At 50.7% G+C, this 27988-nt stretch overlaps 1 protein-coding gene across 13 annotated transcripts in view; it reads left to right on the top strand.

Annotated features, from left to right (window-relative positions):
• EPB41L1 (erythrocyte membrane protein band 4.1 like 1) overlaps positions 1–27988 on the top strand; it is a 162219-nt gene that overhangs the window by 21829 nt on the left and 112402 nt on the right. For 3 of the 13 annotated variants that reach the window (XM_066383910.1, XM_066383906.1, XM_066383907.1), the window contains exon 1: positions 11755–11924. The exons of 9 other annotated variants lie outside the window; for them this stretch is intronic. The gene's annotated coding sequence lies outside the window, so the exon portion shown is untranslated. Of the gene's footprint in view, positions 1–11014; positions 11107–11754; positions 11925–27988 lie in introns of those variants that run through there. One more of the 13 variants, XM_066383909.1, reaches the window with a different exon arrangement.

Raw genomic sequence — 27988 nt, 5'->3', positions numbered from 1 at the left:
GGACTAAACTGAAGGAAGGCATTGTGTCATAGGTGAAAGGACATTCACAGGGTCAGGGGGTCAGGAGGCTTAGGACTCCAGCTCTTGCTGAGCCACTGACTTGCTGGGTGACATCAGCTACACTGCTCACAAAAATTAGAGGATCAGGGAACGTGCAGATACTCCAGTACTTTCAGCCTTTTGTATAGTACATTTTCATCGATGAAATAAAAGTTGGTTTTTTGTCTCCTTTACATAATTAAACAACTTTCCTTGACTTGTCATTTGCTTTTCTGATGTTCTTATTTAAGAAAAAAAAAAATCAAATGCTTTTTTTATCGCTTCATATTCATTTTGAAATATCCTCTAATTTTGTGAGCAGTATAGTTGCTGCCTTTTATTGGGCCTCTGTTTCCCTAGCTCACTTTCCCAGCTGCAAAATTATGGAGGCAGAGTAGATGAATGTGAAAGATTTCTGCAGTTCTGATTTTTCATAATTCTGTGATCACAGGGAGGAAAGGGAGAAGTTGGATGTTGGTTGGAGGCAGATAACTGACACGATGCGCTGTTGATTCACCAGCCTCTAGGCAGTCGCTAGGCAGCCTCTGCTCTGCCTCCAGGATCCCCTCCCACCTCCGTTTCTCCCTCTTTCCTTTCCATCCTACTCTGAGGGCTTCTTCTGATGAGATCTAGAAGCTGTTTCATTGAGGTTGTCTTATTACATATTTTGCCCCCAGTGGGAAAGGACTGTGCACAGAGCAGGAAGGCGATCACGAAATGAGAGGAAAGTTAGGAGGCGGGGGGTGGAGGGAACTGTAGAAAGAGCTCAAGGAGAGCTTAGAGGAGGGAAAAGGGAAAGGGGAGACAGTGATAGAGGGGGAGGAGAAGGGAGAGGAGGAAAGTGTGAGGGTAAAATTAGATGTGGAAAGAGGGAGGTATGAATGAGAGAGAAAAACAGGAAGACAGATTATGAGAAAAGACCACAGCCTGGGCAAACACCCACGGATAGGGACATCTTGGGATATTCTAGGACAACAAACAGTTCAGTTTGGCTGGAGGTAAGACTGTGTGTAGGGGAAACAAAATTAGAACTGGATGAATTGTGGCATGACCAGGTGGTGGCTCAGTGGGTAGAGTGTCAGCCTGGGATGCTGAAGACCCAGGTTGAAAACCCTGAGGTCGCTGGCTTGAGCATGGGGTCGTTGGCTTGAGTGTGAGATCAAAGACATGACCCCATGGCCACTGGCTTGAGCCCAAAGGTCGCTGGTTTGAGCCCAAGGTCACTGGCTTGGCTGAAGCCCCCCAGTCAAGGCACATATGAGAAAAGCAATCAATGAATAACTAAGGTGCCGCAATGAAGAATTGATGTTTGTCATCTATCTCCATTCCTGTCTGTCCCTATATGTCCCTCTCTCTGTCTTTGTCTCTATCACTTAAAAAGGAAAAACCCAAAAAAAACAGATTGTGGAAGGTCTCAAATGCCAGGCTAACAACTTTGGACTTTGTGTCTACTATTTTCTGCTGCTCAAATCCCCTGTGATAAGCCGAGTGAGTCCCAGAGGAACATTTTCATTCATCAATCCATCCATTCAGCAAGGGACTACCTCTCATCCAACTCTGTATCCCCAGAGCATAACACAATGTCTGCACGTAAGAGGTAGTCAGGAAATGCCTGTTAAAAATCAAGTACTTGAAAAAAAGCAGAGCAGTCGGAGAAAGTAGGAGCCAAGAATTGCACAGAGAAGATAAGAATAACTGTAGTACAAGCTAGAAAGCACTAGACACCCTAAGAAAAGTTTAGATCAGAATTATGGGAGACCAGAGGAAAGTGAGACAGCCCTCCCTGCTACCTAGAACAGGAAAGTCCCAGAGCAGGTTGTAAGGGAGTCAGCTTAGATCATATACAGTACCCAACTTTGAATTAATCCATGTGGCCAGGAAGATAGATCCCATTGGGCAATACAGGATTCTGTGAATTAGTGATGAGCAAGGAGTTCTCCAAAGTGCCTGACCAGGTGGGGGCGCAGTGGAAAGAGCGTTGATCTGGGACGCTGAGGATCCAGGTTCAAAACCCCGAGGTCACCAGCTTGAGCATGGGATCATAGACATGAGTCATGGTCACTGGCTTCAACCCAAGGTCACTGGCTTAGGCCACTGGGTTGCTGGCTTGAGCAAGGGGTCATTGGCTCGAAGGGAGCCCCCTGTCAAGGCATGTATGAGAAGCAGGGAATGAACAACTAGAGTGTTGCAACTATGAGTTGATATACAGTGTGTCCGTAAAGTCATGGTGCACTTTTGACTGGTCACAGGAAAGTAACAAAAGACGATAGAAATGTGAAATCTGCACCAAATAAAAGGAAAACTCTCCCAGTTTCGTACCTATTCAGTGCAGTTTGATGTGGGCTCATGCACAGATTTTTTAGGGCTCCTTAGGTAGCTATCCCGTATAGCCTCTACAGACTCGTCACTGACTGATGGCCTACCAGAACGGGTTTCTCCGCCAAACTGCTGGTTTCCTTCAACTGCTTATCCCACTGAGTAATGTTATTCCTAAGTGGTGGCACTTCGTTATAAATGCGCCGATATTCACGTTGCACTTTGGTCACGGATTTGAATTTAGCGAGCCACAGAACATACTGAACTTTCCTCTGTACCGTCCACATCTTGACTGGCATGGCCGTGGGCTGCTCCGCTGTATACACGGTGTTACATCATCATCTGTGCATGCACACATGCTGCCACATCATCCTACAGAAACTGGGAGGGTTTTCCTTTTATTTGGTGCAGATTTCACATTTCTGTCGTCTTTTGTTGCTTCCCTGTGACCGGTCAAAAGTGCACCATGATTTTACAGACACACTGTACTTCTCATCTCTCTCTCCCTTCCTGTCTCTCTTGCTAAAAAGAAAAAAAAAGTGTGGGGGTGTTATTACCAGAGAAGGGAAATTAGAACCAGGTGTGGCTGTCACAGCCCACTATAGTGGGAAAAGAGGAAGCACGTACAGGGAGCGGGGGGGGGGGGGGGGTAGGACAGGGGTCTGTAAAAGATTGGTAGCACTTGGAAATGGAGATAGAGATGCACCCCAGAGGCTGCAAATACCAAGCCAAGGACTTTGGACTTGCCTCTTGAGCTAGAGAGAGCCCTTGTTGGAGCTGTGCTTTAGGAGACTTGATCAGGCCACGCAGGTATAGAATGAGCAGGAGGCTAGAAGACCAGGCACTGATGAGAAATTATTCCAGCATGTTGTCTGATAAAACCCACGCACAATATTCTTTACCCACTCGGGGTGCATTATCATAACTTGGTTTGTTTTTTGTTTTGCCCATTCTAGGTGAGAGAAGGACAGATATAGTCAGATATAGCCCCTCTGCCAGGGCCTCAACCACTTCACCTGGGCAACAAGTGCTCCATTTGTAAGGGGAGGTGAACACCTGACAGTGTTCAATATTTGAAGCTTCTTGGGCAGTTTCTAGCTGAACTTCTGGATTGTGGCAGTATCGACAGCTCCCTGACATAACAAGAGGAGAGAGGAGGCTTCAGGCTCTTGCTTTTGAGCAGGGGGTGGCCCAGGCCTGCAGCCGAGTCAGCTCTCTCCTTGTCTCAAATATCTCCGTGAAGGAAGGCCCATAGCACGGCTTAGTGGGGAGCATAAGACTTTGGAGTCAGACATCCCTGGCCTCGGTTCTTAGCCATGCTGCCTCCTAGCTCTGGGACTTTGAGTAAGTTATGTAAGTTATTGGAGCCCTTATTTCTTCGTCTGAAAATAAGGGCCATAATACCAACCACATAGAGCCACTGAGGGTTGAATAAACTAATGCTAAAAAGCACTTGGCACAGAGCCATACAAGCCGCAGGCACAGGGCAAATGTGAATTAGTTTTCATTTTTTTTAATAACAGAGCTATGTACTGTTAGAGTTGGAGGGGTCTTAGAAATTACTGGCTCAATCTTCTCATTCTAAAGTGATGAGAGGACTCCCAACATCTAATTTTCATGTCTCTCCTGTTGCAATATCTGCTGGTTCTGAAATCCCTCCTCTGCTCTTAGTTACACAGATCCTGTAAGAGTTCTAAACACATCCATTAAAGGATACTTTGACTCCTCCATTTTTTTCCCCAAGAACATTTTGCCCATCATTTCCTCTTTGCTCTGTCAAAGGTATGATCAATTAGTGTACCATATCCAAAGTAATCAGAAATATGTGGGAGGCTTGTAGGCAATTCCTAAACAAATCCAGCAATCCTGGAATATCTGAAATAAATTGGTCACCATTATTTTTGAGTAAGCTAAGAAATAAATACAACAATGCATATTTCTTTTCACCCTGCTTAATTCTTTTTAGTAATATAATTTTTTTATTATGGTGAAATATACATAACATAAAATTTAATATTTTAACCATTTTTAGGTTAAATCATGCTCAAGCCAGCAACATTGGGCTTCAAGCCAGTGCCTTTGGCCTGACCTGTGGTGGTGCAGTGGATAGAGCATTGACATTGACCTGGAATGCTGAGGTCACCGGTTTGGAACCCTGGGCTTGCCTGGTCAAGGCATATACAGAAGTTGATGCTTCCTGCTCCTCCCCCCACCCTTCTCTCTCTCTTCTCTCCAAAATGAATAAATAAAATCTTTCAAAGAAAGAGCCAGTGACCTTTGGGCTCAAGCCAGCGACCATGGGGTCATGTCTATGATCCCACACTCAAGCCGGTAACATCAGGGTTTCAAACTTGGGTCCTCTGCATCCCAGGCTGATGCTCTATCCACTGCGCCACCACCTGTCAGGCTATGGCACCTTTTGAAGGACAGAAGTTCTGCATTTAATGTAATTGACTATAGCAGTTCTTTTTCCCCCTTTTCTATTGAATTTACTGAGGTGACTCTGGTTAACAAAATTATACAGGTTTCAGGTGTACGATTTATATCAGTTCTTTTCATTTTTTAATTTGTGTGGTGGTTAATTTTATGCATCGATTTTTTTTTTTCAGGATTCAAAAAGTTTTGTTTTATTGTCAAAGTTCAAAATACAGGGGATAAAAACAGTGGCCAATTTTATATAGATTTCCAAGTTGCCTCAATGATGATGCATCACTTTGGGCCATGGAGTGTTCAGATATTTGGAAAAGCAATATTCTAGGTGTATCTGTGAGAATGTTCCTGGAGGAGACTCACATTTGAAGTGGGAAACCAAGTAAAGTGAATTGCCCGCCCGATGTGAGAGGGCCACATTGAATCCCCTGAAGGCCTGAACGGAACACAAAAGCAGAGTGAGGGAGAATGTGCTGTCTGCTGACTTCCAGCTGGGACACAGGCCTTCCTTCTCCTGTCTTCTGTCTCAGACTTGGACTAGAACTTACACCATCAGCTCTACTGAGCCTCCAGCTTACAGACTGCAGATCATGGGACTTCCCAGCCTCCATAGCCACGTGAGCCAATTCCTTATAATAAACCTACTATTTATATAGATTTCCTATTGGTTCTCTTTCTCTGGAGCCCAGACTAATACAAGTTGTGATTCTTGTGTTCTGTTTAAAAAATCCTTCCCTCTAAAGAGCTAGTTCCCTCTAAAGATTTTAAAGTTTTGCTTTTTGAATTTAGGTCTTTTTAATCCAACCTAAGGTTATTTTTTGTGTGTGCTATGAGGTAGGAATCTAATTTTATTTTTTTCCGAATGAATAACCAATTGTTCAGTATCATTTTGAAAATAATCCATCCGTATTAGTTTTCTAGGGCTGTCATAACAAATTACCACAAACCTGGTGGCTTAAAACAACAGAAATTTATTCTCTCACAGTTCAGGAGGCCAGAAGTCCAAAATCCAGGTGTTGGAGGAATTGGTTCACAGTCCATACTCCTCTCCTGGCTTCTGGTGGTCACCAACAGTCCTTGGAGTTCTTGGGCTTGTAGATACATCACTCTAGTCTCTGCCTCTGTCTTCACATCACCTTCACAGACCTTCTCTGTGTCTCCGTGGGCCTTGTCTTTTTCTTTTTTTTATAAGGACACCAGTCATTGGATGTAGCACCTTCTGTAAATCCAGGATGAGTTAATCTTGAGATCCTTGATGAATTATGTCTGCAAAGACCCTATGTCCAAATAAGGTCATATTCTGAGGCCCTTTGGTGGACGTGAATTTTTGGGAGGACAAACTATTCAACCTATTACACCTTCCTTTGGTACTTTTTGACAAATGTCATTTCTGTCATCTATCAAATTTTCATATATGTGTAGGCCGAATGATCATTTTATAATGCAAATCCCTAATGAAATGCTTATTTCATGAGATAATCATCTTTAATCCTCACAACAGTTCTATGAGGTAGGTACTACTAAAATCACTAAGCTGTGCTAAATTATGATATAATAAACAACCCCCAATTCTCAGTGGCTTACAACAACAAAGTTTTCTCCCTCCTCTTACCCATCAATCACTGTGGGACAGTTTGGGATCGGCTGCAGTTCTGTTTTATGTATCTTTTCACTCCAGGATCCAGGCTGAAGACATAGCTCCTGTCTAGGACATGCCATCCCAGTGGCAGAGGTAAAAGAATATGATTTTAGACCCAAACATACGATGGTTCCTCAAGTTTCTGCTTAGACCCGGTATATATCTCTCTGGCCCAATTCCATTGACCTGACACTGGGCTGGGGAAGCAAACTCCTTTGGAGTGTACTCAAGTCACATGGCAACTGGCTAGAATGTATACTCTTCCTGGGAAGGGGGAGAGCAAATAGTGGGGAACAAGAATATCTCTACCACAGGGGTTAAGTCACTTGCACAAGGTCAAACGGCGAGAAGGGAGAGAGCCAGGATTCAAACCCAGACAAGTCTTTCTCCAGAGCCATCGTGCCCTCCATGGCTCCCTATGGCCTGCTAAATGGAGTCCAAATATATTTAAGCTTTAGGGCCTCTGCATGTACATTCCTGCAGCCCAAGGGCCCCTCTACTGCCTCTTCATGCTCAGCTTACTTTTTAAGACTCAACTCTGACCTCAACTCCTTAGTGGACTGTCTCTCCTTGAAATTAGTCACCATGTACTTCTGTTACTCTTCATAAGAAGAGCTTTGTACTCACTGTCTTATTCCCTCTGAAGGGTGAGGGCTCACTCTGGTATGCCATGTGTCCCCTCTGCCCCCAAGACCTTGCACAGTCTTCCCTAAATGTTTGCAGAATTTTGGGATGAGATGAGTAGGGGGCATGGGGTGCATTTGGGCTGTGCTCCTGGGGATGAGAACACTTGGCCTACTTTTCCAGCCCTCTAAACTAAGCTTAGCACCTGTGCTCAGGTGACAGGCAGGTCGGCTCCCAGTGACTCACTCTGTAAGCCTTCAGTTCTATCACCTTGGGCTGTGGTGTGTGTGCCGGTGGTGGTGGTGAGGGGTAGGAATTAACATTTGCCTTTCAGAAATCCTTTCCTTACTCTGTCCCAGAACAAGAACAAGAACAAGTAAAAGTTCTTTTCTTAAGTGGGCTGGGCATCAGACTTGGAGGACTGGGGAGGCCCTGGAAGGTTCTGGGGAAGGAAGAAAGCACTGCTGGGGTGCAGGAGAGCAGCAGAGAACTGGAAACAGTGCTGAACTGCACACTGAAAGACTTCACTAACTTGTCCAAGTGATTTGCTTTAACCTCTCTGAGCTTTAGTCTACCGGCTATAAATTGGATACCATACCAACCTTGCCCTCCTCCCTAAGCTGTTGCAAACTACAGCATAAAATGCTGGAAGCCTTTGGGAATGCGGCCTTGAAAGCACACACTTTTGTATTGGAATCCCCCCTCGTAAGCTTTGTGATTGTGGGAAGATTGTGCGTCTTCATGAGCCACAGTGTTCTCATTTAGAAAATGGGGATTAGAAGTATAGTGACCTCCCAGGGTGAGAAAATTACGTAAGGAAAGTGCTTAGCATATAGTGTGCAATAATATTGGCTATTTTTATATGAGAGGATGATACTTATATAAGACAAGACAACACCAGGTGTCATTTGTGACTATCAAAAGGAGGTGGGGGGGTGTCTAACTTTCCTTGAAGGGGTTGCTTCCTTTAGCCAAGTATGGGTGTGGGTCAAAGGAATGAGGAAGCAGTTCACAAGGTGACAGAACACAGAACACTGTTTGTCCTCACAGAACTTAAGGGAGGGGTAGAGAGGCTAGCTGACTCTCCCAAAAGATCAGAGGTCCTTTGCCCCTACTCCCTCCCCTACAGATGCAGTCCATTGACCCCTTCTTGTCCCCTCCTACCAATCTAGTTACCAAGTCTTAGGGAGGTGGTCTTGGTAATAATAATAAATGACACTAATGATATTGTTACTTTGAAGCTATATATGAAAGTCTGTCTAGTACATTATCCCAGTTATCCTTCATAATATCTCTCCCATAAACAGAATCCAGAGTTAGAAGAGACTTGGAGATTATTCTGCAAGCTCTCTGGATTATTCACAGATGGGGAAACTGAAAACTGGAGAACGGAAGGGATTTGTCTGAGAATATACAATGACCTAATGGCAGAGGTAGGGCTAGAACCTGCAGCCCCTGGCTCGCAGCCGGTAGCAGTGCTCCTGTTGCCATGTACCTGTCCTTGGTTTTCCCTGGCCACTGCTACCCAGCCTATTCTCTTACCTGCTGGATCCCTGCAGCAGGTCTCACCCTGCCTCTGCTCCCTCCACGTCAATGTGTTCTATACATCCAGCCAGATAATTGTCTGGAAGCACGGCCTTGATCTTGTGTTTCCCCTCATTTTTCAACTTGAAAGGTCATCTGGTTCCTGGTTCAGCCTCCAAATGAAGACCAAGTTTTCTTTAAATACATTTATTGGCAAGGAGCTCATCACTCTCAAGGCGGTCCACTCTATTCTTGGACAGCTTTGACTGTTAGAGAGTTTTTTATTGTAAGCTGAAATTGTCCTCCTAGATGTCCACCCACTGGGGATGAGTAGAATTCTTTCATATCCATTTGTTAGCAAATTTGTAGTCAATTTTGAATATGGGGTCAGATCTTGGGTGGATAAGGTGCTGAGGGAAACAGAGCATGGCTGAGGGGTTTGCAGAATTTTTTGTTTCAGTAGACCTAAATAATAAGAAACAAATCACATCTTCTATATGACAGTCCTTCCAATGTTTGGAGACACGTTATATCCCCCTTGTGCTTTCCCATCTCCAAGCTGTTTAAATCATTCACCACCAAGATGGCATCCAGGTCCTCAGCATTCTGGTCCCCTCCTCTAGACTTGCTCTGGCGTGACAGTGTCCCCATCAGACTGCGGAACCCAGAGCTGACGTCTGTAGTCCAGCTGTGATCAGCCCAGAGCCTCACGTGAGGCTAACCATGGCAGCCTGCCCCCTGGTTTCTGTTGCTACAGCATATCATGTTTACTTCCCCCTCTCTTCCTTCCTTTTTTCCTTTCCTCTTACCCTCCCTTCCTTCCTTTTTTCTCTCTCTCTCTTTTTTTTTCCTCCAGCCACATTGCACGGTTGAGCTTGAGGTCAACTCAAACCTTTTAGTCATTTTCTCTGAAACTTCATCTAGATTCTTTCTGTCCTTTATTTTGGGCATTTGATCATTTAGAACTGCACTGTCCAATATGGCAGCCACAAGCCCCATGTGTCAATTTACACTTAAAGTGCTTAAAATGAAATACAATTAAAATGATAGTTTCTCAGTTCCGCTAGTCTCATTTCAAGTGCTCACCAGCCACAAGTGACCAGTGGCTACTATATCAGACAATGCATATTCAGGACACTTTCCAGCATCATAGAAAGTTCTATGGGACTGCTTTGGTTTGGACTGAAGAGCAGGAGTTTACGTTTATTCTTTGTGGCACTTTTATCTTGTTAGTTTCAGCTCAGCCCCAAGGCTGCTGAAATCTTTTAGAAAATGAATTTTGGTTTCCGGAGGGTTTGCTGTCCATCCCAACTTCATGACAGCTGTAGATTTGATTAGCATTTCATGCCTTTCTCTGCTTCATCCACAACCACTGATAAAAATGCCCAGCGGGGCAGAGAGGGCTGTAACCCAGCCCTCCACGTGGCACTACAGCCCCATGTGGCAGTCATGCTGTAGCTTAACCAATTAGGGTGCATACCAGGCCCTGTGTGCTGGACACCAGTTACACACAGGGAGACAGAAGGCAGCAAGTCGAGTCCTGCTGTGGTGCGTATTCTAGACATTTAAATGTTTGCCTCGAATTCAGGGCTGCTCTGTCTGGCCTGTGGTAGTTAAAAGTACAGGCTCGGGAATCAGCTTCCTGGGTTTGGATCTTGGCTTTGCCGGTTTACAAGCTATGTAATGTCTTTGTGTTTTAGTTTCTTGACGTATAAAGCGAGGATAAGAATAACCTCTTTTCCACAGTGTTATCGTGGGATTAAATGAGTTAGTGCAAGTAAATCTCTTACAACAGTGCCTGGAATATAGTAAGTGCTCCAAACACTTTAGTTTTATTCTTAATTATAACCTCTCCCCAAGCCATGCTGCTCAGTCCTGTTTTGGGGCCTCAGCTCCCTCAGTTCTAGTTTGTAAAAGTCCCTCCTTGAACTCTTACGTTTCTGGCAGCTCACTTGGCACTTCATACCTATACGGGAGGGAGGAGTGCAGTCAACCTCAGTAATTGTTGGACTTGATATTGCCTCTGTGCTGTCTGGTGGGGGGACCCAAGACCAGCTTCTTATATGGAAAGTGGGGGTGATTACAGCTGCCACATAGACCTGTGGTCAGGACTAAGTGAGACAAAGTAGTTGAGAGTTCTTGCACTTAGTAGGCCTTTTCTTACCTCCCAACTTCCAGAAAAACCCAGTACGTCTCTGTGCTTTAGTGTCCAACAAAGGAGGCCAGACGCACTATTCCCTGTGTATTTCTGGAGGGCCTTGCACTTCGCAGGAGCTCTGTGGCAGGAGTCCTCTCCGTTTCCTCATCTATGGAATGAAGACACCTAATCGGTGCCCCACCTTCTCCCAGCTGCGCTCTCGCTCTCGAGCTTGCTGAACTTGGGTTAGTTCCTCCCTCCCTGAAGAAGCGCCTAAAGGGTTGTGGTGGTTATTTAGCAAAGCTCTTTACTTGGGTGTGCCAGCGCCTGTGGAGGGTGGGCATCGGGGCCCTGGAGCCAGGGGCCCGCGCCCAGGGAGTCCCCAGACAGTCCGGAGGTATTACTGCCCAAGAGGGGCTGGAATGCGCGGCGTTATCTTCCGAGAGCTCCCGCTCCGGGAACAATGGGAGGGCGGCGGGGAAGCTGGTGGGCGTCGGCCAGGTCTGGGCTGGAGGTGGACGAGAACCGCGAGCTTGGCGCCGGGCCGCAGGGTTAGCCCGGGGCACCGGGCCGCGAGCCGAGGCGTCCCAGCTAGGGAAGACCGAGGTCCGCGCAGGCGGGGTCCCGGGAGGCGGCAGGGGCGGGGCCCATGCCCACCCGGCTGGGACCTGGAGGACGACGAGGCCCGGGGTCGGGGTCCCCACTTCCTTGCTCCGCTGATTGCTCCCGGCCTGAGAGCCCCGCGGTGGCTCAAGGTAGGCGCCGGGCGTGGGGCCCACGTGGGGAAGCGGGCGGCGGGCCACGAGCGCCGGGCGAGCTCACGGGGCTCAACCCCCTCCTCCCGCCCCTCCCCGGGGCGACGCGGCTCCTCCCGACGCGCGGCTCCGGCGGCTCCGGCGTCTCCGGCGCTCCCCCATCTGTTCGCTGCTCGCCGCGGCCGCTCCTCGCCCGCCCGCCCGCGGCTGCCTGGGCAGCCGGGATCGCCGCCGCCTCCTCGGGGGAGCCGGCCGGGGCCGGGCAGAGCGGGGAAACCGGGTGTGGGGGGCGGGCGGGGAGGGGGCTGAGCGCCGTGGGAGGGAGAGAGGGAGCGAGCGAGCGAGCGAGAGAGGGAGCGAGCGAGCGGGGCTTTTCTGCGCAGCTCGGAGCCCGGCCGGCGGCCGCCGGACGCAGGGATCGAGGACAGACAGCGCCCGGAAGCCGCGCCGCCACCTCCAGGTTAGCCGTCCCCGCCGCCCTCCTCCGGGCCGCCAGGACCCCGCCGCGTCCCAGCTCGCGCGTGCGTGCGTGAGTGTGTGTGTGTGTGTGTGTGTGTGTGTGAGTGTGTGAGTGTCTGTGTGGTGGAGGTGACCACGGAGGGCTAGGGCTCGGCCCGGGTCTTCGAACACTGACAGGCGGGCGGGCAGGCTCCAGGGTTCTAGACATCACCCGGGCGGGGGCCCCAGGCAGGAGCCCGGCTTCGGTTCGTTCGGTATGTGTGTCGGGGTCCACGTCCCCGTGTGTGTGTTGGGTGTGAGCGTGCGTGTGTCCGTGGGTCAGTGCAAGTGGATGCTCGGTGTGCGCGCGCGCGTGTGCGCCGGGTGTGCATCTGTGTGTGCATCTCACTGTATGTACCCTGTATGTCTCCGCCGACTGGACTGGGTGAGGGTGTGTGTCTGTCGATGAATGTGTCTATGAGAGGGTGTGTCCGAATGTGTAGCTGAGTGTACAGCTTGATGAGGGTGTGTGCCAGTGGCTTTGCTTGTGGCCGGAGCCTGTGGCGGTGTGTATGTGTGTGTGTGTGTGTGTGTGTGTGTGTGTGTGTGTGTGTGTGTCGCTGTGTGAGAGCCAGTGTGACTCCCCGTGTGTGCGCGGCGAGGGCGGGTGTGCACCCGCGTAGCCCCCGTGTGCGTGTGCGCGGCTTTGTCTCCGTACTGCCGCGAGGAAGGGGTGGGGGCGGCGGCCGAGGCGCTGCCATCGGCGGGAGCCGGGCACCTGGCCGGGGCAATGGGTGGCGGCGGCGTCTTAGTCCTCGCGGGGCGGAGACGCCCTGCTGGCAGGTGGGCGGCCACACCCAGGGGGCATGAAAGAGCCGGGCTGACAGCGAAGCCCGCGTACCCGGTTGAGCTGGAGCGGAGGGCGTGTCACGCCTGAAGCCCGGTGTGTGTGTGGGTTGTGGGTGTGGGGTGGTGGCCGCGACAGCTGTCCCCAGGCTGGTGTCCCAGTCGATTCAGGAATCCATTTGCTGTCGCGGTGCTAGGACCGTGGTCCAGAGCCAGACCCGGCTTGGCCAGGTCAACCCCACTCCCCCCTCACACCTGCACTCAGAGTAGAGCCACATTTTAGGTACCGTGAAAGGAGGAGGGAGAACCACTCTCTTGGTGTGCCAGCGCCTCCATCCCCCTCGATTCCTCCCTCAGGAGACCTCTACTTTGAGTTCTCTGGGTGTGTAAGTACCCCTTTCCTCATTTATTAATGCAGTGCATGCATTTCTTGATCTATAGTCTGTGTGCGTTCTGCCTGTGAGTTATGCATTTGGGTGCAAAGGTATGTTTTATCAGTGAACAGTGAATAATTTCTATGTGTTTTTATAAATTCTGGTGTATTTGTTTTTATGTAGGTATGGCTGATTGTATATTAACGAGACTGTGCATGTGGGTTTGTGAGAGAAGTGGCATATTTCTGCCAAGTGAAATAGGATAGAAAAATTTTATTCAGGGCTACTGTATTTTAGAACAACTGGGCGAATAGGTGGTTTAGAAATGGAGCACCCGGTTTCAGGTGCTGGTAGTGAAATGTAAGTAGATTTGGGGTAAGACTGGATGCAAGGATGGAGAGAAACTGAGACTTTTCCGGAAGGAAGGAGTTGTTCTGGAAGAAGGATATCCAAGTGCGAATTCTCCCTTCACTTCCAGTTAGTTCTTTTTCCCTATAACTTTGCTTCCCCCTCTGCTGCCTGGTTTGCCAGGATCAAGTGCACAGGCTTTGGAGTGTAAAGGGAAGGAGCTGAGAGTGTGAAAGGAAGGAGGGTGGATGGGTGATAGGATTGGAGGCCAACAGCAGATTTCTGCAATTCTTAAAATGTTTCCCTGGCCGAGACAGCAGAAGCTGGGGAAAGCTGAGCTTGCTGTCCCCTTCCCTGAATTCCTTTCCCCAGACAAGAAAAGCCTGGAATCTGGTCCGTGGGTCGTCTCCTTTTAACTTGGGTCAAACCCTTTATGTGTTTACCTGTTCACTCAACATGCTTCTCTTATGTCAGTGTAAAGCCCCTCCATCTCAGTTTCCCTGGCTGAGAAACTAGGGGGTTGGATTCTGGGACTTTGAGACCCCTTCCCTTTCGCACAGTGCTAGAGTTTGTCTCATCATCACCTAGATTTAGGATTCTACCCTTCTAGTCCCCAAGGACCCTGGCCATGGTCCCCACTCCCCATATGCCCAGCCCCCACATAATCTCATCTAGAGCAGTGGTTCTCCGAGTGTGCTTACCCCACCAGCAGCAAGCAGCAGGATCAGCTGGTATCCTTCCGTTTAGAAATGCAAATTCTTGGGCCTCAAGCCAGACTTACCCAATCAATAACTGTGGAGTTGGAGCTCAGCGGTCTGCTTTAACAAATCCAGGCAATTCTGGTGTACTCTAGAGCTCAAGAGAAGTGCAGACAGAGAGCCAGAACCTCCTATAGGTTGGAACACCTGAAAAGCCTCCCCTGCTCCCTCCCACACACACATACCTGAAGTAGCCTACAGCCCTAACCTGGCAGGTAGCGGTACTGGTTTTAAGTCCCATGTCTTTCTTGTGATCTTGGACACGGAATAACACAATGACTCATTGACAATGTCTACTCTGGGCCAGGTTTCGAGCAAGGGGTTTCCCACTCTGCTCAGTTTTTCCACTCCTTACCTCCACCTACAAGACCTGCAGGATGGAGTCCATCCACCCCTCTGGAAATCAGCCACTCCAGCCTTCTTTTAGTTCACCAAGCTGCAGGAACTCTTTTGCCTCTAAGACTTTCCACATGCTGTTCCCCTTGTCCAGCACACTCTTCCCTTGCTTCTTATCTTGGTTAATTCTTCACTCCTCAGATTTCAAGAGTCACTTTCCTGGGGTGTGGGAGGGCTTTACCAACCCCTTAGGCTAAGTCAGTTTTCCCTGTTAGACATTTTTAGAGCTCCCTGTATTTCTAGTGCTTATAAGAGTTTGTAATTATACATGAACTTGTTAATTGTTTGTCTCTCCTCATTTGGTTACAAATACCACCTGAACAGGAACTTTATTATCTGTCTTCTTAGTGCCCCCACTCAGTGCCTGGCTTATGATTGGTGGTCAATAAATTCCTTGAATGAATAACTGTATAAAATGGGAGATGATACAAAATGATACCTAAAGTTCTTTTCCCAAGCCCTAATGTTGTAATATCTAAGCAGGCCTTGGCTTTTTAAAAGTAGGTTTATGTGTCTTTTTGACTGTCGCATTTCCACACCGTGCCCAGGCCCATCCTGGGTGCAGGAGAAAGTTCTTCGGGAGACACCACCTAGCTTGTTTTCTGTGTACTCCTGGGTTAGAATCCTGTAAGAATAAGAAGAGGAAGAGCATTGAATAGGGACTCTAAAGATCAGAGTCCATGCCTTGTTACTGACTGTGGACAAGTCACCTTCGCTTTCTTGCTTGTTTCCTCTTTCGTAAAATGAGGGTGTTGGAATGGACTGTATATCTAGTGTTGTTTACTAGCCCTGGCTTTAGAGTCATTTGGGCTTTGCAACATACTAGTTGGATGGTCTTGGGCAAATGACTTTATCTCTTTATTTCCTTGCATGTGAACCAGGACCAATGATACTCTCTGTTTTGTAGGACTGTTTTGAGAACAAAATGAGGTAAGACACATGGAATGCTTTGCACAGTGCTAAAACTAAGCACACAGTAACATTTGGTAAATGTCAGCGATCATTACTATTATGGCTACTCCACAATTCAGTGCAACATACTTGAATGCCTTTTGCCAACCCCGAGCCTACAGAAAGAGAAATGAATACAACCGAGTTCACAGGCCAGGCATGGGCACAGACCCGCAAAGATGTGTGCAGCGTACAAGGCGACAGGATATGGCTGTTCATGTAGGAAAAGGCTTCCTGGAGGAGAGGGTTGGTGTTTGGGGCTGGATTTTATCTTCCAGGTAGTTGGAGCAGCATATGCAAAGGCACTATGGCTTGCTGGGGTCACTCCCAATAGTTCCATGTGGTTGGATCAGAAGGCGGTGAGTGGTGGGGAGAGGTGGGGTGGAGATAGCGCCTGAGAGGAAGGTTGGGGCCAGACCTGGCACAGACTGAAATTCTTTTATCTTTTTCTTTTTTTTTTTTTTTGGTGGGGAGCCCATTCTTGGGAAATCTCGGAAACCTGATCTTGCTTTAGGGCTATAAATTAAGTTTACATAATATATTGGGTTTGGGGACACCTCCATTGAAACATGGAAACACTGGTTTTACACAGCAAGTCCCCACTTGTTTAAGCAAAAGGGGTTTTCCCGTGGCCTCAGAAAATAAAAAAGGTTCCCAGGTGGCTTAACCTACAGGTGGTGCAGAATAAGGGAAGAGGGTAAAGCCAGCCAGGAAGGATCAAATTTGAATTTCAAAACCAGCTCTCCAGCCTGACCAGGTGGTGGCATAGTGGATAGAGCGTCGGACTGGGATGCGGAGGACCCAGGTTTGAGACCCCAAGGTCGCCATCTTGAGCACGGGCTCGTCTGGTTTGAGCAAGGCTCACTAGCTGGAGCCCAAGGTCACTGGCTCGAGCAAGGGGTCACTTGGTTTGCTGTAGCCCCATGGTCAAGGCACATATGAGAAATCAATCAATGAACAACTAAGGAACCGCAACAAAGAATTGATGTTTCTCATCTCTCTCTCTTCCTGTTTGTCTGTCCATCCCTATCTGTCCTTCTCTCTGATTCTCTCTGTCTCTGCCACTAAACAAACAAACAAAACCCCCCCAGCTCTCTAGCTGGTGTGAGAGGATGACCTGGGAGGAGGGCAGTGGGGATTACTGACCAGGAGACTGGGCTCAGTGTGTGCTAATCTGCATGGTGGGAGGGCTCAGTGGAGTGGAGAGAGTCCTAGACTTTGGAATGAGCACAGCTGATGGACTTCAGGCCAGCCTGGGCCAGGGAGGTGAAGGAGAGATGAGCATGACTTCTCACAGCCCCCCCCCCCCCCAGGCTTCCATTAACCTCAAGGCCAATGAGTGGGAATCTGAAAATTGTCATTTGAATCCCAGGTCAGCTACTCAACGGACTCACAGTGCCTTAATTTCCTAGGGCCGCTTAACTAAATACCACAATCCAAGTGGCTTGAAAAAGTAGGGATTTATTCTTTCACGGTTCTAGAGCTAGAAGTCAGAAATCAAGGTGTCGGCAAGGTTGGTTCCCCCTGAAGGCTCTGAGTGGGGTCTGTTTCTGGCTTCTCTCCTAGCTTCCGGTGGTCGCCGGCCACCCCAGGGGTTCCTTGGCTCACAGCAGCCTCTGCCTCTGTTGTCAGATGACTTTCTCCTCTTTCTCCCTGCATGCCTCTGTGTTGTGTTGCCTCCTCTTCTTAAAAGGGACACTGGTCATATTGGATTTAGGACCCCCTTGATCCAGTATAACCTTATTTTATTTCACTAATTACCTTGGCAAAGACTCTTTCCAAACAAGGTCACATTTGGAGGTTCTGGGTAGACATGGATTTGGGAGGTGAGGCGGGGTGGGGCGGAGACACTACGGAACTCAGTACACACAGGAAGACGAAGCAAGTGCCGGTCTTGGAGTCCCACAAGCCCAGGTCCAAACCCAGGCCGTGTAGCGGGACAGCCACGAGCCTTCAGGTGTCAGTCAGTTCCTTTCCTCAGCCTCAGTCTCCTCTTCTGTGCGATAGGGACGGCAGCGCCTGCAATGCCGTGCTGTGGTGGTGGTGAGCCTCGGGCGGGCGTGATAACAGATGGGAGCGAGCCTGGGGAGCGGGCACGTGGTAGGCACGCAGCACTCACTGCTTCCTCTTCGGCTCCCCCTTCTCTGCACTTGGTAGCCGGCTCCCCCTTCTCTGCACTTGGTAGCCGGGACGAGTCCCTTCCGTCTTGCTTCCCTGTCCTCATCTGCCAGATGTGAATCATTACTGTCCTGCTCTACCTCTCTCGCCAGATTGTGACTCCCGGGGGATAACGGGAAAGCTCTCTATAAAGTGCTTAAGAGTTTGTTGCTGTGATTTTTAATCATCACCATCATCATCATCATCACCCTTGGCCACTGCCACATCTATTGCCTTCTTAGCAGAGCCCAGCCGGCCTATTCCTCTCCCGAGGCGAGTCCTCTTCGCCCCTTTGTCCTCGGAGGGGTCCTACGAAGCGTTGCTACTGTCGGGATTGGGAAAACCCTCGACATGGTCCTGCCTCCCCCCCCCCCCCCGCCCTCATTAGCCAGAGGGGGAAACATGCTCAGAGAAGTGACACCTAGAAGGTCACACAGCCAGTCAGTGACGGGAACGCCTCGTCGGTGGCTCCTGTTGACAGACTGCACAGTGCTTTTCCCCCAGTGGCATCGGTAGCCCCGGAAGCAGGAGCGTGGGGCAGGTAGAGGCCTGCGGATGGCCCGGCGGTGGGGACCCACTGGGGAAGAGTCCTGCTGAGTCAGGATCAGAATTCTGAGCGAGGGGGTCGAGCAGGCAGTGCCCCGCCCCTGGCTGGACAGACAGGTAGTTTTGTTCTCAGCCTGGCTCTGGCCCTCTCTGCTTGCTCCAGCTGGAGGAGGCCACCGGGGGCAGGCGGAGCTGGAAGTAACCCAAAGCTTCAATGTCCCTATTGACAGCCAGGGCGGTGCTCTCCGCAGGCCGCATCCCTCTGAGCCTTGCCTGGGCGGGCCTGGGGAAGGCTCTGGAAAGGAGAGAAGGCTTATCTTGTCTTGGCAGTTTCCCTGAGGTCGTCTTCCTTTCCCCAGGCCAGGGGAGCCAGGCCCCTCCTCAGCCCCTGACTTTCCCTTGCTTTCCTCTTTCCTCTTCTCAGTTTTCTTTCATTCTCTTCTCTGGCCTTCCCCTCCTCCCTCTCCCCGTCTTCTGTCCAGATTCAAGGTCTAAAGATAAAGCGTCCAGATCCAGTTCAGGTGGGTGGTTTTGGGGTTGCTTGGGGCCACTAAGGATGAGAAAGCCCAGTTTTCCTCGTCAGGGGCTCGCTCTGGTAGCTGATGAACAACTGCTTACCATGTGCCAGGCCTCGTGCTAAGCACTTTTCATACCCGTGTCTTCTAATCCTTGCACCTACCCAGCAAGACAGAAATTAGACCCCCATTTTATTAAAGATTTTACTTAACTGCCTGACCAGGCGGTGGCGCAGTGGATAGAGCGTCGGACTGAGACGCGGAGGACCCAGGTTCGAGACCTCGAGGTCACCAGCTTGAGCGTGGGCTCATCAGGTTCGAGCAAAGCTCACCAGCTTGGACCCAAGGTCGCTGGCTCGAGCATGGGGTTGCTCGGTCTGCTATAGCCCCACGGTCAAGGCACATATGAGAAAGCAATCAATGAACAACTAAGGTGTCACAACGAAAAACTAATGATTGATGCTTCTCATCTCTCTCCGTTCCTGTCTGTCTATCCCTCTCTCTGACTCTCTCTCTGTTTCTGTAAAAAAAAAAAAAAAAAAGATTTTACTTTACTGATTTTAGAGAGAGAGAAGGCGGGGAGGAGCAGAAAACATCAACTCATAGTAGTTGTATGTGCCTTGACCCGGCAAGCCCAGGGTTTCGAACTGGTGACCTTAGCATTGCAAGTCAATACTTTATCCACTGCGCCACCACAGGTCAGATGACCCCCATTTTATTAAAGGAGGCTAAAGACTTCACCTAAGGCCTACCCAGTCCTCAGCCAGCAGGCAGCACAGCTGGGATTGAAATCTAGATCCATCTAAAGCCAGTGGGTGCTCTGGAGTCATTCCTATGCCACCTCAGGAGGGGCCTCGGAGAACGTTCAGGGTCTACAGGGGGACATGCATTTGCTCAGACTCAGAGGACAAATTCTGGGCTCAGAAAGCAGGGTCTCCGGTGCAGGTCTCCTGTCTCCCAGGCCTGTGCTGTCCCCACCTAGAGATGGACACTGAAGTGTCCACCCCAGGGCTGGCCACGGCTCTGAGTCCTTCCGGTTCTAGGCAGCTGGCCACCTGTGGGAGAGACGTGGCGTCAGGGTCAGGTGACAGAGTAGGTCTGGAGGCGCTTGGTTTATTTCCTAAATATTGTTTTGTCACTGACCACCTTAGTTTTTCACAGATTGTCTTGAGTCTCTCAGTTAAATAAGTTTATCCTCTGCAGAGATGGATAGTTTTGTCTCAGAAGGTGGCTTGGGAGTTTGGAGCTCGGTGGCCCTCTCTCAGGCTCCGGGACGGGTAGAGGCGGTGCCGGAGCCGGGAGACCCGGGTTCGGGAGGATGCTTGTGCTGGAAAGAAAAAGGGAAGGAAGCCAGAGCTGGCCGAGGGCCAGCCTGAGACAGTCTGGGGAGCGGAGAGGAGCCTCGGGGCTGGGCTTGATTAGAAACCTTCTCTCAGCACACGTTCATCCCAGGAGTTTAGACTCCCAGGCTGCTCACCTCAGAATGCCACTTCAGAGCCTGGGCAGCTGCAGCCAGCTTGCTGGGCCTCCACCCAGTCCCACCATGGCCGTAACCATGACCATGACCGTGACCGTGACCGTGACCATGGTCAGCTTGAGCAGATGGCTCCACCAGAAGGGGCCTTGATTAATGAGCAGTGGCTTTAAAACTTTTAGCCACACAGCCTTCTCTCCTTAGGCAAGGAAGCAGAAATTCAATATATGAAACAGCTAAAGAGAGAGCACCCAGCAGCCCCCCCCCCCGAGGGTTCCCTAAGGCAGGGATCCCCCAAGAGCAGCTTGCTGGAAAACACTCTTCCAGGACTGGCCCAGAGATTTTTTTTAATTAAGTGAGAGGTGGGGTGACAGAGAGACAGACTCCTATTCTCTCCGACCAGAATCCACCCAGCAAGCCCCCTGCCGGGCGATGCTTTGCCCATCTGGGGCCATTGCTCCATTTCTTGGCAACCAAGCTATTTTAGCCCTTGTGGCGAGGCCCTGGAGCCATCCTCAGTGCCTGGGGCTAACTTGCTTGAACCAATTGAGCCATGGCTGCGGGAGGGGGAGAGAGAGAGAGAGAGAGAGAGAGAGAGAGTAAGAGAGGAAGAGAGAAAGGGAGGGAGAGAGGTGGAGAAGCAGATGGTCACTTCTCTTGTGTGCCCTGATTGGGAATTGAACCCGGTACTTCCACACGCTGAGCTGATGCTCTACCACTGAACCAACTGGCCAGGGCCCTTGCCCAGAGATTCAAATTCAGCTGTACGGCCCTGGCCGGTTGGCTCAGCGGTAGAGCGTTGGCCTGGCATGCGGGGGACCCGGGTTCGATTCCCGGCCAGGGCACATAGGAGAAGCGCCCATTTGCTTCTCCACCCCCACCTTCCTCTCTGTCTCTCTCTTCCCCTCCCGCAGCCAAGGCTCCATTGGAGCAAAGATGGCCCGAGTGCTGGGGATGGCTCCTTGGCCTCTGCCCCAGGCGCTAGAGTGGCTCTGGTCGCAGCAGAGCGACGCCCCAGAGGGGCAGAGCATCGCCCCCTGGTGGGCAGAGCTTCGCCCCTGGTGGGCGTGCTGGGTGGATCCCAGTCGGGCGCATGCGGGAGTCTGTCTGACTGTCTCTCCTCGTTTCCAGCTTCAGAAAAGAAAAAAAATAAAAAAATAAAAAAATAATAAAAAAAATAAAACAAATTCAGCTGTTCCCCAGGAGGGTGGGATCTTGGTGGAGCCCATGAATCAGCCCATTTTAATAGATTCCTCGTTGAGGTGACTTGGGAGGCAGTGGTCTCCGATTGCCCTTGGAGAATGCTGACCTCAAAAGTTTATGAACTTCTGAAATGACACATACACCTTTGAGAATATGCTTTGATCTCTGGACAAGATCCACAGACAGACATCATCTGAGTCTTTGAGTCATGACCCATGTAAGTTTGGAACCACCACGTTCAGGGTTGTTTCATTTATTTATTTATTTATTAAACTGAATTTAAGGGGGGGGGAATATATGTTTCAAGTGTACAACTCAATAAAAGATCATCTGTACACTGCCTCATGTGCCTATCGCTCCAAGCAAAGTTTCTTTCCGTCCCCACACCCCCCTCTCTCCAGAGCTGGACACTGGGGGCCAATGCCAAGGGGAAGGGTTTGGAGAATGTGTCTCCCGAGGTTCCTGGGATATGCCCAGTGCTTCCCGGTGTCTTTGCTGTGGGTCCCTGGGTTCCTCCCTGCCAAGAATGCCACCCCGCTTCCCCGCTCTCTGTTGAAATCCTGTCTGATTTCCAAGGCCCAGCTCAGGTACCAACCTCTGACCTACAAAGCCCTGTGAGCCCTCCCACCCCCACCCCTACAATGAGACTCTGTCTTCCCCTCCTCTGCAACCCCTGAGCGCCTTATCTGTTCTTTTCTGGGGACAAGTTCTGCTTGGTCTTCACTTTGTCCTGGGACACAGTTGGTCTCTCTGGCTAGACTGTGAACCCTAGGATGTCTCATACACTCTTTCTTTGCTCCCCAGCACCTAGTACAGGGCTTTGCACAGAACAGGTGCTTAATAGAAAGTTGTTAAATTCTATTTGCAAAATCTGCCCTCTGGCCCTGGGCCGGGCTGGTTTCTCCAGAGCCCCCACGGCCCCTCACTGGCTGGCCACGACTCCTCACATATCCTCTCCTTTATTTGTGGATTGGAGGAAGCCAAGTAGGGCAGTGGGTAAGAACTCAAGTTCCTGCCTGGCCTGTGGTGGTGCGGTGGGTAGAGCATTGGTCTGGAATGCGGAGATCGCTGGTTCGAAATCCTGGGCTTGCCCGGTCAAGGCACATATGAGAAGCAACCAATGAACAACTAAAGTGAAGCAACTGTGAGTTGATACTTCTTGCTCTACCCGCTCCTTTCTCTGTAAAATCAATAAAACCTTAAATAAAAAACAACCAAACTTAAATTCTGATTTTTTTTTTTTTTCCACAGGGACAGAGAGAGTCAGAGAGAGGGATAGATAGGGACAGACAGACAGGAACGGAGAGATGAGAAGCACCAATCATCAGTTTTTTGTTGCGACACCTTAGTTGTTCATTGATTGCTTTCCCATATGTGCCTTGACCATGGGCCTTCAGCAGACCGAGTAACCCCTTGCTCTAGCCAGTGATCTTGGGTCCAAGCTGGTGAGCTTTTGGCTCAAGCCAGATGAGCCTGCGCTCAAGCTGGCAACCGTGAGATCTCAATCCTGGGTCCTCTGCATCCCAGTCCGCCGCTGTATCCACTGTGCCACTGCCCGGTCAGGCTAAATTCCAGTCTTGACTCTGCCATTTCCTGGCTATGTGACCTTGGGCAAGTCACCACCGCTTTGAACCTCAATTGTCGGGCTGAGAAATCTGGGGGTGGACCTGGGAGGATTGACTGAAATGATATTTGTAAAATGCTGAGATCAGGGCATTGTAAAGACCAAATGGTAAGGAAATGGTTATAATACATTACTCTTAGTTAATGGATATTATTGGTGTTTCAGCAGACACCTGCTGTGTTTTGAGCGTTGTCGTGTTGGGGTTAAGGGATAAGAATGAGAGACAGAGAAAAGTTGTTGCAGGAGTCTTAAGGTCAAGTAGGGGCTGTAAGAGCCTACTACAGGGCCTGACCTGTGGTGGCACGGTGGATAAAGCATCGACCTGGAACGCTGAGGTCACCAGTTTGAAACCCCGGGCTTGCCTGGGCAAGGCACATACGAGAAGCAACTACTGTGAGTTGATACTTCCCTCTCCTCCCGCCTTTCAATCTCTCTCTCTCTCTCTCTCTCTCTCTCTCTCTGTCTTCCCTCCCTCTCTAAAATCAATACTACTAATAAAAACATCTACTACAGGGAGTAGCCTCTGGCGTGACGTGGCTGCGCTGAGTCAGGAAGACAGGTATACCCTGTGCAGGTGAAGAAGCTCAGGTGAAGGAGGTGAAGTTCCCTGGAGATGGGGCGGGGGGCATATTCTTGGAGAGGTGTAGGAAGGATGCCGGGAGAAGCAGAGGCAGCCCCGGACATGCCCGCATCGCCGGGGCTTAGGATCAGCACCCCAGATGGAGGGGGAGCGGCAAGCTTTATTTTGCTGAGAGTTTGGCGGATTGATGGCTCATGATGCCACTCATGAGAACGAGAGAGAGAGAACTGGAGTGGCAGGGCAGAGGCGTCACAGCTCTGTGGAGATGGCAGGGAGCAGGGAGCAGGGACGGCCTTGGTCCCTCTGCCCAGGCTTGAGCGGAGCAGAGAGGGCTGGGGGAGGTCTGTAACCCCAGACCTCTGCAGGCTTGCAGTGGCATCCGCTCCGTGGTAACAGGGCAGCCTGCTCCCTGGCCAAGGTGGAGGTCTGAGCGCCAACCTGTCCGAAGTTAAAATGCACATCGATCCCAGAAATGTCAGTATCTAAATATCAGAGCTGGCCGGTGAGAGAAGCCACCTTCTGATTCCACCCTCCTTACCCCGCATTACGGAGCCAGCCGGGAGGCAGAGGCCCAGAGCGGAGGGCCCCGCCCGAGCCACCCAACCGTCCACAGTGAGTAGTTCAGCACCGGCCCCAGTGGGCTATGGACCGAGGCCTGCATTCGGGTGGGTTTGGGGGAAATGGGTGAGGAGGGGGCCAGGGGACCCGAGGAGGGAGGTAAACGACAAGCAAATGTTAGATTCAGAACAGTCTGTTGCCAGGGGTGTGTGTGTGTGTGTGTGTGTGTGTGTGTGTGTGTGTGTGTGGTCCCAGGTGAGTGGGATGTGAGTGGGCTGGAGTCGTCATCATTCCAGGCTTTCCTTCCCAGAAAGGAAAAAGGGCCTCATAGGTGGGAGCCAGGGGAATACTAGGATGTGGGGGGACTCAAGGGGTGGCCTGAGAAGAGGAGGCTGTTGCCAAGCAGCCAGAGCCACAACGGCGTTCCAGCGGCAAAGAGCATCTCAGCATCTGGAAGCCGGGCCCTGTGTAGCCCTGATCCTGGTGCCGCAGTGATATCGCCCCGTTTTAAGGGAGAAGAAATGAGGGCTACTAGGGAGAACAGAGCCAGGGGTGGGGGATGCAGAGCCATGCTCCTGGCTCACCTTGGATGGCTGCCATCCCAGTTCTCCGTCCAGCTTGGTCTCAGTGAGGACCTGAAGGCAAAAGGGTCCGGGAGGTGCCCAGCCCAGGGCAGGCGGCCTTTACCTTCCTGAGCTGCTTCTCCACTGGTCTGCGTATCTCCCTGCCCTGGTTTGTTCTAGTTCACTCTGTCCCCTGTGTGTTCACTGAAACTATTTCCTGAGTATCTATTATGTGCTGGGTCGCCGCCCCTAACCCTATAGAGCTCACTCGTGAGCATGGGGGCCTTCCCACGTTGGAAGGATGTGCTGGGGAGGAGGGGGAGGCGGTTTACTCACCACCGCTCTCTCCCTTCACACCTTCTGTCCCTTTCCCTTTCTGTCTCCCTTGAGTCCCCCTACCCCCATGAGACTTTGCGGGAGCTGCTTCCTGCTGGGATGGAACGCAGAGTTAATTGTTAAACCTAATGGCTGGTGAGCGCTTCAGGGAGCCTGCCTGGCCGAGTGCTGGCTGTGCTCCCCAGGGCAGGGGTGGAGCCGCCCAGGTTTTTCTGGCCTGTACCTGCCACCTTTTCCCTACTCTGGAATCTGCCTCCAGAGCCTGCTCCTCCCTTCGCTCCAGCGGGAGGGCGGCCTCTTGGACCTCTTCCCTGGACTCCAGCTGAGGTGACCCTGGGAGGTGAGGGCTGGCTCTGGCCCCAGTCCAGCGGCCTCTGGGTGAGTGCTCTGGGAGGAGGTTTGGGGAAGGGCATGGTGCCTAACCCGGGGACCCACCCAGAAGGCAGGCAGCCAGTGGACCTTGCTGGCTTTGCTTCCTGCCTGTTAGGGACGGGGACGGTGGGGATGGTGTCACAGTAGCCTAAGCCCTGTACATGGGACCGTCATCCGGTGTAGGCCATTCCATGCATGCCTTTCTGCTGCTCTTCGTTGGGGGTCTTGTTCTAGGCCATTCCCTGCCACTAGCCTGGGGGTGGAGGGGTGGCTGAGTATCGTGGCAAAGGCCTGTTTCTTCTTTGAGAAGGCTGAACCCCCAGTGGGACCCCTGCCAAGCTTTTGGGATAGAGCTCAGGCTTCCAAGTCACACAGGCCTGGGGTCAAAGCTGGGTGACCTTGGGTAGAGGGCACACCTCTCTGAGCCAAGTGACATCCTCTGAATAATGGTTGAGGTGATCTCTTTGTTACCATCACTGTGAATATAATAGGCCCCAGATGTAGCTATTAAGATTAGGCTCCTTGCTCTCCCTTTGAGGAATATGTTGGATCCTTTCCCTTCCCCCTTCCCCTTTTCCCCTTCTCCTTCTTCCCCCGGGTGTGTTTTCTTTGCCTCTCTTTCTCCTAAGCTCTAAGGGACCCCAGAGACTTGCAACCAGGGAAGCAGTGGGCAGCGGCCCCTTGTCCCGAGTCAACCCCCTGCGCCTACCTCCAAGGCCCCCTCTCCTCTAACTTTCTTCCTGTACGGCCAATAAATTCTTCCTTTACTTGCTGGGAAAGAAATTAGGCTTCTATCTGAGTTTTTAGGCTGTAGGTAGATGTAATGTGGATATTAGGCTGAGTAGAGATTTGTTGAATGAGTTAAGATGCCCTTCTATTCAGACTCCTCTTTACCTTAGGAGGCCTGGCTCTGGCTTAGGAGCTTGGAGGCCACCATCCTGCCCTCCAGGACTCGACTGTCTAGAGCTCTGCTGCCCTGACAGTAGCCACCAGCCACAGGTGGCTATTGAGCAATTGAAAGGTGGCCACTGAAGAACTGAATCTTTAAGCCCATTTGATTTGATTAACTTAAGATTTAAAAAGAATACTCCATTCAGTTACCAAAGAAACGTTTACAACCCGATCGGTGGTGGTGCAGTGGCTAGAGCATCGGCCTGGGATCCTGAGGGCCCCGGTTTGCAGAGGCGGATTTAACGGCAGGTGCATTGGGTGCACGCCCTGGGCCCCGACTTCTGAAGGGTCCCACAAAACCCTAACTTTACACATTTTTCTAATGACGCCAAGTTTGGTTTCATATGTGTAATTTTAACATGAATAGTACATAATATTTTTTTTATTTATTTAAAAATATGATTAACATGTATTTTTATTTTCCCTGTCTCTTTTTTTTTAAGGGACCCAATATTTTCTTAAGCGCCCTGGGCCTCAACTGACCTTAATCCGCCTGCCTCTGCCAGTTTGAAGCCCTGAGGTCTCGGGTTAGAGCGTGGGCTCATGGGCTGGAGTGCACGCTCAGCAGGGTGAGCACAGGGTCGCCAGCTTGAGCGTGGGGTCACTGGCTTGAGTGCAGGGTCATCAGCATGATCCCAAGGTGGTTGGCTTGAGCCCAAAAGTTGTTGGCTTGAACAAGGGGTCACTGGCTCTGCTGCAGCCCCCTGGTCAAGGCACGTATGGAAAGCAATCAATGGGCCCTGGCCGGTTGGCTCAGCGGTAGAGCGTCGGCCTGGCATGCAGGAGTCCCGGGTTCGATTCCCGGCCAGGGCACACAGGAGAAGCGCCCATCTGCTTCTCCACCCCTCCCCCTCTCCTTCCTCTCTGTCTCTCTCTTCCCCTCCTGCAGCCAAGGCTCCATTGGAGCAAAGATGGCCCGGGCACTGGGGATGGCTCTGTGGCCTCTGCCTCAGGCGCTAGAATGGCTCTGAATGCAACAGAGCAACGCCCCAGAGGGGCAGAGCATCGCCCCCTGGTGGGCATGCCGGGTGGATCCCGGTCGGGCGCATGCGGGAGTCTGTCTGACTGCCTCCCCGTTTCCAGCTTCGGAAAAATGAAAAAAAAGAAAGAAAGAAAGAAAGAAAGAAAGCAATCAATGAACAACTAAAGTGAAGCAACTATGAGTTGATGCTCCTTATCTCTCTTTCCCTTCTCTCTCCCATTTTGTTTCTCCTCTAAAAAAAAAAAAAAAGAAAACCATCTACATGTTTGAGAACTTAGATTTGTTTTTTTTTTGTTTTGTTTTGTTTTTTGTATTTTTCTGAAGTTGGAAACGGGGAGGCAGTCAGACAGACTCCCGCATGCGCCCGACCGGGATCCACCCGGCATGTCCACCAGAGGGCGATGCTCTGCCCCTCTGGGGTGTTGCTCTGTTGCAACCAGAGCCATTCCAGTGCCTGAGGCAGAGGCCATAGAGCCATCCTCAGTGCCCGGGCCAACTTTGCTCCAATGGAGCCTTGGCTGCAGGAGGGGAAGAGAGAGACAGAGAGGAAGG

Source organism: Saccopteryx leptura, chromosome 5 (assembly GCF_036850995.1).
Source record: "Saccopteryx leptura isolate mSacLep1 chromosome 5, mSacLep1_pri_phased_curated, whole genome shotgun sequence".
NCBI classification, from domain to species: Eukaryota; Metazoa; Chordata; class Mammalia; order Chiroptera; family Emballonuridae; genus Saccopteryx; species Saccopteryx leptura.
The sequence above is the reverse complement of the archived record's forward strand: the minus strand, read 5'-3'. Positions and strand labels throughout refer to the sequence as shown.